Below are 13,209 nucleotides of genomic sequence, written 5' to 3' on the forward strand. Positions count from 1 at the left end.
CACTCACTCCTGGCTGCTCTGCTCCAGCCACACTGGCCTCCAGGTTGCATCTCAGCCTACAAAGCTTTGCCCTTACTGTTCCTTCTGCCTAGACCAGCCCCCTCCTCCCTGCCCCGCACCCCCCAGGGTCCGGCAGACCCCTTTCTCTGTTGTTTTTGCCCAAAGGTCACCTTTTAAGTGAGTCCTTTCCTGGATAGCGCCCCCTCCTGCCCTCCCCGCAGCACTCTGTGTCCCCCTCCTACTTTATTCTTCTCCATAGCACTTTCTACCATCTTCCACCATCATTTATTTTGTTTATTGTCTGTCTCTTCTGAGGGCAGGATTTCTGTCTGTTCTAATCGCAGCAGCACCTGGGCACCTAGAACCATGCTGGTGCACGGCAAAGGGCCTGACATCTTTGTTGAGTGAACGTGGCAGCCCTACCTTGTAGATGAGAGGTAGTGTGGTTGCTAGTATAACAGTTAATATTTATTATATGCTTTCGGAGCACTTCACGTCCACCAGCTCACTAAATGCTCATAGCAACCAATCCACAAGGTGGGCACGGTTATTGTCCCTCTTTCCTGGATGAAGAAACTGAGGCACCACCTGGTGGAGGGGTGAGTCCTGGCTGTATTGCTAAGCTGCGTCCAACCCTGAGTGTGTGTGTCACAAAATGCCAGCAGTGAGGGTGAGCTGGTGTCCAAACCCATGACCTTCACGACCCGCTCACCTCCCGACCTCCCCACCTGTGCCCAGGACTGGCCTGTGCTGGAGCTCCCAGACCCACCTTGTGCCACCTCATCCCATGGCGTTTGGTCAGGCCCTTCTTCCTCTGTCAGCTCCTCTCTGCGCCAGCCCCCTCTCTCTGTCTCTGTCTCTCTGTCCCTCTCTCTCTTTCGGGATCACTCCAAACACCCTGCTGCCTGTGAGTTGCCCTTAGACCTCATCTCCCTCCACTCTTTCGCTGAGAGCTCACGGGACCAGGGCTAAACTCCCTGCTGGATTTCAAAGCCCTGTGTCATCTGGCTTAGTAATCTCACCCCACTCACTCCCCTTCTCCCTTAATGAAGGCTGGTCCCATGGTTCCCCCACCAACCCAGTAGTCACTTCCATCTCTGCTTTGGGAATACCTTCTCCTATTTTCTCAGTCCAGCCCCCGACCTTTTATTTAAAAAATTTTGAAGAACAGAGATGTAAGAATCATATAACATACACCCCTATCCCCTTTATCTAGATCCAGCAGTCATGAACATATTCTCTCTCCTTCTCCCTTTTTCCTTCCTCCCCCCTTCACTCCACCTCCTCTCTTCTCTCTCCCTCCGCCCTCACCATTTGGGCGAAAATAACAGACCTCACCCTCAAACTGCAGTATGTAACTCTTAAAAAAAAAAAGACATTCTCCTACATAACCACATTATTGCCCTGAAATTTTAACTTTGGCACTATATTATTATCTAATACATAAATCCACATTCAACCTTTCTCAATTTTCTAAATAATGTCCTCTAGACCATTTTATTTTAGTTGTTGTATCACTTCAGCTTCCTTTAATCTAGAATAGTTTCCCAGACTTTTTTGTCATCTTTCATGACACTGACATTTTTGAGGAGTCTAGCCCCATTATTGAGTGAAATGTCCCCTGATTTGAATTTGTCTGAGGGTTTCCTTATGATTAAATTTCGGATAACCATTTTTGGCAGGAAGACTCTCCTCCCTGCCTCCAGTCTCTCTCCTCTCCCCTCCTCTCCCCTCCCCTCCCCTCCCCTCCCCTCCTCTCCTCCCCTCTCCCTGGATTATCCCACCCACATTGCTGCCCCATGCTTTGCCCTTGACCTCATCAGATCTTGCATCTCCACCCATGCCCAGCCTCATTTCCAGCGCCATCTGCTGGGTCAGTGAGAAGTCCTGCTCTGGCACCAAGGGACTGGAATGGGAGACATGGGGAGGCCACCCTGCCCTGCTCCCTAGGAAAACAAGGGGGACCTTTCCCCTGGAGAGGCTCAGGAGGCGATGGCTTGCTCCTCAGGTGGTTTTCAGCAGCAGAACCTTCTGTTCAGACACATCTTACGTGGAAAAACAATGGAGAGTGGCCCTGTTCTTATTGAGGGTGGTGTGTGTATGTGCACGTGTGTGCACATGTGTGTGTGTGTGTGTGTGTGTGTGCACATCTGTGTGCATACACAACTACATTTTTGGGCTTGAGTTCTGAAGCTCTGGCCACTCAGGTTCCCTCTGTGCTCCAGAGTGTCCCCTGAAGATTTTTATAAAACCTTTGGGGCCCAACTGATCCAGGGAAGCTGAACCCCACAAACATCCACGAGATTTACTGTGTGTTGAGCCTAGTGCTAGGCCCAGGAAAAGCAGGATTGAAGATGGTGTAGCACACTGGCTTTGGCGTCACAGAGATGTGGCATCTATCTCTACCTGTTTCCTTCTGACTGTGTGGTCCTGGGCAAGTACTTCACCTCTTTAAGCCTCGGTTTCCTAATTTGTAAAGTGGGGATAATAATAGTACCTACCTTTATACGTCCTTGTGCAGCTGAAATGCAGCAATGCCCTTGCAGGCCTGGTGCATAGTGAATGGACACCTCCAAGTGGCGTGAGGAGAGGAGGGAGGGGATTCCACAGACTGGGATGTGAACCCACACCTGGAATGAATTGTCAGAACAGTTGTTTCTGATACACAGAAGGCCTGTGACTTTCCGCTCCAAGCCTGTCATTCTGTAGTGGGTGATCAGTGGGGCTTTGATGGTAGATTAGGGCGAGGAGGGGTTTCCAGGCCCAGCCCTTGGCAGTGACTTTGGGGAGGAGAGAAGTTCAGAGCTGAGGGAGAGAGCAGGGAGGTGGGGAGCCCTAATTTACATCAGCCTCTGCCTTGGAGCTAACCCCACCTCGTGCTCGGAGACCACGCCAGCTTGTCCAGATGTGGGAAAGGAATTGGTCCCGTGGCTCAGCAGTTGCGGGGGGTGAGGGGGAGGGTCTGAGTTCTAGTCCTGGCTCACTACTGACTGTGTGTGAACCAGGGTGGCTCCTGGCTAACTTTTCTCATCTGTTAAGTGTGTGTGTGTGTGTGTGTGTGTGTGTGTGTGTGTGTGTGTGTGTGTGTTGGCTTCATTTATTCATTCATTAACATTACTTGATCACCTACTCTGTACTAGGTGCTGGGATATAGTGATGAACAATAGAGACAAGATCCCAGCCCCTGTAGAACTTGCATTCTAATGGGAGAGACACACAAATAAGTAATTAGAGCTGTGATGAGTGCTGCTGAGGAGAGGTACAGAATACTCTAAGGTTGACTGGTGATGGTGGGGGAGAGTCAGGGAAGGCATTCCTGAGAAAGTGACACCTAAGCAGGCCTGACAGATATGTGGGAGTTGGTTATGCAGAGGGAAGGAAGGGGTGTGTGTGTGTGTAAGGGCGGGAGAGAGCTCTAGGCAGAGGAAAACAGTATGAACTAAGGTCCTGGGGCAGGGAGAGCACAAGTGATCTACCGGGACTGTTTCAGCTCTGCTGCCTGAGGGTCCTTGACGCCCACTCCCTTCTCATTTGATCCACAAGAAGCGCCTCTTAAATACAGTATGTGGGATGCTCAGAGCCAGCCTTCCTTTCCTCTGTTCCCTGTGGCCCCGAAGAGTGGAAGAGGCAGGGAGCAAGTTGGAGAAGGGAAGTTCTACTCCCCCTTAGAGCCTCATCAGGATATTCCTTGTATCATGGGCTCTCTCCCACTTCCTTACTGCCATAATGACAGATGATAGTTGGGATTTCTTATTTCTTATTCATTCTTCTCTCTTTCTGGGTCTCTCTCCCTGCTTCCTGTTAATGTCTGTTGGTAGTAAAAAGCCTAGAGGTTTTTTTTTTTTTTAATCTGTGTCAAACTGCCTCATTCTCAGTGCAGATGGCCCAAATGAGAGGTGTGTATTTATGTGTGTGTGTGTGTGTGTGTGTGTGCGTGCGCACACGCGCGTGTGTGTATGTTAGTGTGTGTCTTTCATGAAGCCATGGCCCCCACAAGGCCCCAGTGAAGTCCTACCGTATTCTGAAAGTTGATGCGGGCACCCTGGCAAAGGCTGGGGTGGGTGAAAGGCAGTGTGGGTAAGAGTGGGTGGTGGTGGCCACAGTCAGACTTTGGGGCTAGTGTGTGGATGGAAGGAGAAGAGTGTGAGAAGAGGCCTTCCCAACCTTGAAGTCCCCCTTGGCCAGGCATGGCTGTGATTCACTCAGGACTCAGCTGGGAGGGGAACAGGAGACTGTCTTGGGCTGGCTGGTTACAAGGTGCTGCTGCTGGCGCCCTGAGGGCAAGCTGCTCCCGCAGGTCCCTGACAGCAACTGAGGACTGGGGGCTGCTGCTCGAAGCCCCACTGTGTGCTCTAGTTGGCAAAGAAGGCTGAGCGCACCCTGCAGCCCAGTCTCCCGGTTGCTCAGGGCTGCAGGCAGACAAGGTTGGGGAGCTCACGGGGAAGCTGAAGAGCAAAGAAGAGTGTGCACACACAGCCGGTTACTGTCTGCCAGTGTCTGCAGAAAGCGGATCCGGGTAGTGGAAGGCCCACGGATTCGGGTTAGGGGGCCTCCAAGGGACTTGTCTGAAATGAATGTCTGAAAAAGTTGTCAGTTTGAGGTTGGTTTGAGGATGAGGAGCTGGAGGACTTGGCCTCCACCAGCCTGGTGGGAATACAGGCAGTCCTCCGAGGGCTGTGGCCAGTTCCGGAACGTACTGTGTGGAGAGGATGAGTGGCTCTCCCCCTAGGCAGCCTGAGACTGTGCTCTGTTGGTGGCTGCATTATCGCAGGTCCTGCAGGTCTATGCAGCCGAACTCAGCACAGATCCAATCAACTCAACAGATCGGTTCAGATCAGCCCAGCTACACTTACACATACCTCCTCTAACCTGACTCCACCCAGCTCTGCTCAGGGAAACCCGACACATGACTCAACTCAACACAGCTCAGAAACTCAGCGCAAACTCTCTCCCTCTACCCAACTTAATGGAGCCCTGTTTAAGCCAACCTTACTCTGCACAATCCATCCCAACCCACTAACCTTAACTCAATTCAACTATACTTAGCTCAGCCTACCCCATATCTCTTCATCTAAGTACCTAGACTGAGTCAAGCAGAAATTACACTTTCAACATGACTCAACGCACCCCTTCTCCTCTCAGCTCAACTTGGCTTAAATCAATACAACCCAATCTACTTTAACTCAACGTAACTCAGTTTACCTCAATATAGCTTGGCTCAGTTTAACCCAGGCCAGCCCAAGTCTGCTGGGCCAAGACTAGCCCTGCACCAACCAGGTCATCTATCCCAACCCAATCCAAAACAACTCAGTCCAACTTGAATAGACCAAGTTGGACTCAGTTTGGCTCAACTCAAGTTTTCTAGGTTTTATTTAATTTCTCTCAGCCTTCAGTAAGAATATGAACTCTACAAGGGTAGAGATTTTTGTTTGTTTTTGTCCCCCATGTAGCCCAAATGTATAAAACAGTGCTTGATACATAGTAGATGCTCAATAAATATTTGTTAAATGAATTGTTGAATGAACCCTTCCTGTCCCAATTTAAACCAACTTTATTTAACTCAACTTACTGGTCTTAGTTTGATTGGATTCGATAGCCTTATCTATCAACCATACAACTTGTAGAAAAATTCATATTAATACATTTATTCAGCTATGTGCCAGGAAGGATTCTGGTGCTAGGAGTATTGCAGTGAAAATGCTGACCAAGCCTCTGTGTAATGTGAACTTGTATTAGGGAGAGAGACAAAAATAAAATATATAAGTGCATATATGTATGTATGTGTATGTTGTTATGTTAGGTAGTGATAGATGCAGTGAAGATAAATACAGCAGTGTAAAGTGATAGAGAATGATGGGGGTGGGGCTAGAGCAGTGGTGCTGATGGCCATGAAGGAATATGGTGGTCATAGGAAATCTCGCTAGAGTGATGAAGTTTGAGCAGAGACCTGAATAAAGCGAAGAATCAAGCCCTTTGGTTATCTTTGGCAAGTGTTTTCCAGGAACAAGATATAGCAAATGCAAAGGCCCTGAGGCAGGAATGAACTAGTTATGTTCAAGGGATGTGAAAACCCATGTGGTTAGAACAGTGTGGGATCCAAGGGGCTTGTTTAAAGTTAGTCTCCTCTTCTAGTCTGTTAGCTTTGAGAGGATTGGGACTGTCTTGGACATGGCCGCATTCCCTGCGTCTGACACATGTGGGTACACAGTAAACATTAAAAAATTTTTTTTAATGGATGAATTCCACTGAGCATAATACACATTGATTTAACACTAATTAGCATATTTAACTCAATGCACTTTAATTCAGCTCAACTTTTGCAAGACTTGTTTGGATCTTGTAACTCTGGAAAAGAAGGCTGCAATTTTATGATTTGAAGAGTATAAGATTGTCTGAACTTTCCTAAGCCTCAATGAACTCATCCATTAAAGGGGAATAGTAACATCTGCCTTGCTTCTTTGTGAGGGTTATGGGGATTAGTGAGATTATGAGTGTGGAAATACTTTGTAGACAATGAAGTGACCTTCCTGCCCTTGGAGATATGTGAATGAGGGGGAGAGAGGGTAGCTTATGTGATCTTATGTCCCTTCCGTTCACAACATTCTACAAATCTGTGGTTCTATGAGAATATCTATGACTCTAATCTGAGCAAGTCCCTCCCCAGTTTAAAACCCTCCCAGGGTTGCCCAGTGGATGTAAGACAAAGTTCAAAGCCCCTACCATGGCCCACGGCCCATTGTAGCCTCCTGTCTCTCCACTGCCTCCCCTGACCTGCGTGCTCTGTGTGTCCTCCTGTGTGTCCTTCCACAAGCCCTTTGACTGACTGCCTCTGGGTCTCTGCACCTGTGGGTTGTCTCTGCCTAGACTCCAATTCCTTCCTGCTTTTTCTTTTTAAATCTCAGGTAGGCACACGAGTTGAGTTAACGACCCTTTTCCACATGGTGAACCATTATTCTTATGTTTCCTGCCAGGCCCTGCTCTTGTTTTATTGCATTTATGATTTGCCTACCCCCTCATTCTCCACCCTCCTTTCACGTCCCTCTTCCCTATAGGTCTTCGCCACTCTATTGTGTTTGGTATAGGACCTTGGAAATGCACGTTTCTTTGAAAAATATATGGTGTTGTTTTCTTTGTATATGTTTTTAATTTATATAAATGGTATTTTGCTTTAGAGCACCTTCTGTTTCTTATTTTTTCCCACTTAACACATGTTTTTAAGATCCATCCATATCATTGTGTCCCTCTAGAGCCTAGTTCATTACCTCTAATTGCATGAGTGCTGTATGCAGACACTGCATTTTTTTTACCCACTCCCCAGGGACACCTTACCTTCAGCACCACAAATGGTGTCCTCATGAACATTCTCGTAGCTGTCCCCTTAGGGATAGGAAATAAGTTATTTGGGGTGAATACCCCGGAGGAGCATTGTTCAGAGGGCTCATGCTTGGATTTAATCTCCTTTAGCCCTGCCTGACTGTACCCCAGCAGTGCATAGGGTGCAGGTTTCCCTAGATCTTTGCCAGCATTTGGCATTATTCAACTTTTACATTTACAATCCGATGGGTGTTAAATGGTATCTCATAGTTTTAATTTGCGTACCTCTGATTACAAGTGGGGTTGAGTGTTACTGTCATACTTGTCTGACCTTTTGGCTTTCCCCCTCCCTCTTTATCTGGGGTAAGTCCAGCTAGTCTTCCTGGTCTCAGCACAGATGCACCTCTGCTGGGAAGCCTTCCTTGACTGCTCCACCTTTACTGTATTTCCTGCTTCCCTTTGTTCTCTTAATCCCCTGCATTTTCCATTGTAATAGAATTTATCCTAGTGTATAGTAATCTTTGGTCTCCCCCACTAGACGGTGGGGTCCTTGAGGTTGCATCCAGGTCTAATTCATCTCCGTGTCTCTTGTGCTTGGCACAGAGCCTGGTCCACTGAAAGTGCCAGGGAATGTTTGACGACTGACTGACTGAGAGAATCAGTGTTGTGGTTTTAAAGGGTTGAGAGGTCATGCTGGCAGGGGGCAGTGTGAGCTAGGCAGAGGGCTGGGAGATTTATAACTGGAAAGATCAGGGATAAGCAGAGAAGGAGACTGTGAAGCCAGGTTCAGGGCTTATAGGCTAAGCCATAGGCTCGAGACCCAGCGGGAAAGTTCTCCAACTTTGGGGCTTTCATCTGCTGTCTCTCATTGGAGGAGCCAACCCAGGGTGGCCAGTCTTGGCTGAGCATGTAGACGTAACTAGGAGCAGGAGAAGGCCTGCGCCTCAAACCTGGTATTTACTGTTATTCGCACTAGTCCCGACTGGTTATCAATCTCTACCTAATTTAATCATGATGCTTTCTCTTGCCTGCTGCCCAAACTTCAGTCCAAGATGCATCTTCCTAACTCACTCTTCGCCTTTATCCTGGGGCCAAAAGCCGATGGGAGCTATTGGCAGGGCCCTGGGCTTCAGGCCAGGCTCTCATCAAAAGCCCTTGCAGTAACTTGCAGCTGCAACTGTGCTGCTTCAGCTGAAGGAGTCTCTCTGTGGCCGCCCACTGCCCCAGCCTGTGGCTGAGGTAACTCCCCACTGGAGTCCGTCCCTTCTTTGCAGAGCCCTTTTCCTTCCACATGGTTTGGCAGACACTGAAAGGCAGAAGATTACAGGCATGCAGTTCAACCCCACAAACCAGCGTGAAACCCCATGGTTGTCTTTTTCCACCCTCTGCCTCTACTTAGTTTTTCCTTTCTCTGAGGAACTGGGTTCCCAACATCTCCTCCTGCCCCAGGATCAATCAGCTGGCAGGGTGTTGTGGGAAATAAATTTGCATTCAATCATGCCCATGGCAACCATTATGAGCGGGGCCTACGTTCCTGTCCTTGAGCCCAGACTCCATTCTGTTTAAAAGGCTTGGGGTTTACAAAACTAAGTGGACTAGAACATAACTTCTAATAGCACATTTGAACAGAATTTAATGAGGTTTTAAGACAGAGCTATAAAGTGGTTTTTCTGCAAGGACTATTATTAATCATAAGAAAAATCATAGTAGTCCATCTCATTTGCCCAGCATGTTCCAATAGTCAAAACATTTTCAAACATTAGTCATCCCCTTTGACCCTCTTAATTCTCCTGGGAGGTCATCAGGGCTGGCATTATCTCCCTCACAGCTTAGAACTGTGTTTCTCAGACATTAATGTGCACACGGATCACTTGGGCATCTTGTTAAAATGCAGACCCTGGTTCAGTAGGTCTGGGGCTCTCCTAAGGGTCTGCATTTCTAACAACACCCCAGGTGATCCATGGCCCACACCTGAGTAATGGGAATGAGTGACTCAATGTATGCCTAGATAAGTGGTAACACATCCAGAATCAATGCCTTTTCCCTTCTTTCAACAAATGCCAACCAACAGCCTACTATGTATGCTAGATATAGTTCTAGGTGTAGGAATGAGTGACATTAAAACTACTTAGGAGGGCCAGCCGAGTGGTGTGTTGGTTAGGAGTTGGCTTGGGATGCCAGCTCTGAGCAGCAGGGCCCCAGTTCGGATCCCACATGAGGGCCAGTGATGCTGCGCCCTCTACAGCTAAGATGCTGAACAACAGCTGGACCTGGAGCTGGGCTGCCATGAGTTGCCGGCGATGGCGTAGGCTGCAGTGGGGCTGGCTGGCAGTTGGCGTGCGCTTTCGTGAGCTGCTGTGAGCCACGGTGAGCTGCTGTCCAACGGCCGGTGAGCGACTGCCTCACCCGGGAAGAGTGCAATGATAATACCAACATGGGTCAGTGAGGTGACGTCCTCCACAACTAGACAGAAGAACAAAAGGACAGCAACTTGTCTGTCCCCCTTCCCAGATTTCCCAATGCTGTTCCCTCCCCCAATTCCCCAATAAAATCTTTAAAAACAAAATAAAACAAACAAACAAAAAAAACTACTTAGCAAGAGGAACAAGCTCTGACCAATCAGATCATGAGATCACCAGCTATGGCACTAGCCCTTATTGCTTCAATGATGGAGGCAGGCCCAGAGGGTTTTGGGGGTGGCAAAGGAATTTAGAAGTATTTGGGGGGCTCAGTACAGAAGCCTCTTAATAATCAGTACCAGTGATATAAGAGCCCTGGGCTATGATACGGAGAAGTTTTGGACAGAGTTTCTGGTCTTGCTGAGCTGTCAGTGCAGTGGGAGAGACAGACATGGATCCACGAGGTGGTGGAGTGTTGTGTAACGTCTGCGAACTCTGTGAGGGCAGGCCATTGATTCATCTGTCCGTTCACTGTTGTATCCCCAGTCCTTGGGCAGTGGACATCCTGGTGCATAGTCGGGGGAGAATGAACAACTGAACAGGGTACAGGGGGCACAAATGAAGGCGTGGCCACTTCTGCCTGTGGTGTAATGAGGTGTGTGTGGAGTGGGGAGCTGTCAAGGGAGGCTTCCCAGAGAAGGTAGTGTTGGAGCTGAGTCTTAAAGATCAGCGGGTGTTTGCCAGGCAGATGGTGGGGGAGTGGGCAGTCTGGACAAATGGCTTCTGCTTAACACCACTGCTGCCTTAGTGCAGGGAGCTGGAAATTCGGTCAGGGATTTGAATGCTGGGCCAATCCCCTGAAGTTCTCCTTTTCTCCCAGGTGCCTGGGCTATTTGGATGTTTCATCTGGGCTCTCCAAGCTCTTTACAAAGTCCTCCCTTCAGGGGAAGAAGGGGTCCCTCCTGGAGGGTGACTCAGGCCTGCTTGAGCCGACTGTGTTCAGAGTGGGCTCAGACTCAGGAAGGGCCCTCCCTGGTGATGGATGCTGGGGACTCAGAGGTGAATCAGATGGGCCCTTCAGGAACTCCCGTCAAGCTCTCCCCAATTTAGTCTCAGGCCAAGAAGCCTCTTGGCTGACAATGCCAGCCACCTGAGTGCCCCAGACCTCTGCGTTGGGACCTTACACTTTCAGGCCCCAGCGCCTATTGCCTCCTCTCTCTCTCTCTCTCTCTCTCTCTTTCTCTCTCTCTCTCTCTCTCTCTTTTCCTCCTTTATATATTTAATAATATTATTTAAATAACAATATAATATATAGTAATATAATAATAATTTAATATATTAAAGAGGTTTTCAAAACTTCTTTTTATATGGAAGGCAGAGCTGGTGTCATAATGCCCATTTTATGGATGTGGAGACTAAGGCTTTGAGAGAGGGAGTTTTGACAAAGGACATAAAAGAGAATTAGATCTCAACCTCTGGACTCTGATCCTGGGTCCAGTGACCTGCCTAAGAGACAACCTTTTAATCAATCAATCAATCAATCAATCAGTCAATAAACAAACATTTATGGACGATCTACTATGTACCAGGCTCTGTTTCGGGCTTCGGGTGTTCACCAGTGAACAACAGAGACAGAATCTTTGTCCTCATGGAACTTTCCCTTTAGTTGGGGGAGACAGACAATTACAAATATAATGTAAAATACAGAGCATGGTATATGACGATCGTTTTAGAAGCAAAAAATCAAGCTAGGAAGGGGATAGGGAGTGTGGAGGGGTTGTGTTTATAATTTAAGTGGAAGAGTTAGGGACTACCTCCTGATAAGATGACTTCTGAATTAAGACTTGAAGGAAGTGATGAAGTAATCCTTGCAGGTATCTGGGGGAAGAATGTTTCAGGCATAGACCCCAAGATGGGAGTGCGTGAAGCCCTCCTGCTTCCCTAGGGCTCCAGAGCTATTTTTGATGGGAGTCTGGTCTTCTCAGCTAGCCAAGGGCAAGATTCTTTGCTCATCTGCTCTCTCCATCTCCCCATGAGGCCGTGACTTTGATAAGCCAGGGCACTGGGAGCCTCTCCAGCTGCCGGAGTGGGTGGTGACAAGCCAGAGCGCCTGGAAGAGCCATGGTGCTGGAAGCCTACTCTCCCACTGTTCTGGGCCTGGGCGCAGCCTGCCGACCGCTGCTGCTGCCCTGGGACGTGTCTCTTGAGCAGCGGCAGTCGTATTGAAAGGTTGATCTCCCCATTAGAAGGGATTTGTCAGCACAAGCTGGGGCTTAGCGGCCTAAGCCGTGAGTCTGAAGGCTCAGACAGGTTCAGGGCCTGGAGGAGCTGACTCAGGCCTGGCTCCCCTGGGAATCAAGGAAAGGCCGCCAGCTGAGACTGCTGGGGTCAGAGTTGGGAGGAATCACTTGGTGTCTCCAGGGGCACTGTTCCTAATATTCTTCCCGGGATGCAGGAGCAGCCCTGATGCCCCAGCCTGGCATGCAAAGCTGAGAGAGGCCTCAGGGCTCATTTGGGCACGGGTGTGTCTCACTCTGCACCCTCCCCCTGGGACATTCCCTCCTTCTCCATGGCTTTGGATACCATCTGCACACCAGTAATTTCTCAACTTCCAGCCTGCTCTCCTGAAGTCCAGGAATCTACCTGATGTCTCCACTGGGATGTCCCTCAAACCTCTCCAATCGAATGCAACCACCATGGGACTCACATCCTCCCTCTAAATCTGCTGTGTCAATCGCGACTAACTTTCACCATTCCACACACTTCATAGTGTATCAACTCAAACACTTTCAGTAACCTTATGAGTAAGGTCCTATTACAGTCCCATTTTACAGACAAGAGAACCAAGGAAGGGGGATGTTAAAATAACATAGCACTATACTGCTTGACCGAGTCAGTCCCACCTCCAAAATCTACCTGGAGACTTCACCTCCCCCCATTTACCCTGCCACGACCCCACCCAGGCCACATCCCTGCTCTTCGCATTACTCCAGTAACTCGCTCCAGTCCATTCTTCCCAGAGCAGCCCAAGTGATCGTTATGAAAAGACAGAGCTGATCGTATCATTTTCCACGGTTCTTTGGATAAAATCCACACTCCTTACCATGACCTACCAGGCCATGGGTGGCATGGATCTCGGGTCCCACCGGATCCCATTTTCTGATCCTCACTCAGCTCACAGCAGTCACACCAGCTTGCTTTCAGTTCCTTAAACATGACAAGCTCAGCCCACCTCAGGTCCTGCTATGTGCTGCTTCCTTAGGGGAGTGCTCCTCCGTTGCAGGGTTTGTATCGTTCTCCAGGTTTCAGTTTAAATGTCACGTCCTCAGGAAGTCCTGTTTTTCAGGTCTCATCACCCTGTTAGATGCTGTTACGGCTTCCTGAACTTCATGCTGACAAACTCTAGGTAAACTGCAGGTAGCTAATTATCTGGGTTCTTACTTGTTGAGCACATGGCTTCCCTGTGGGGTCCTAAGGCCCATGAGGGCAGAGCCTG

The sequence above is a fragment of the Hipposideros armiger genome, unplaced genomic scaffold (genome assembly GCF_001890085.2).
Source record: "Hipposideros armiger isolate ML-2016 unplaced genomic scaffold, ASM189008v1 scaffold_605, whole genome shotgun sequence".
In the NCBI taxonomy this organism is placed as follows: domain Eukaryota; kingdom Metazoa; phylum Chordata; class Mammalia; order Chiroptera; family Hipposideridae; genus Hipposideros; species Hipposideros armiger.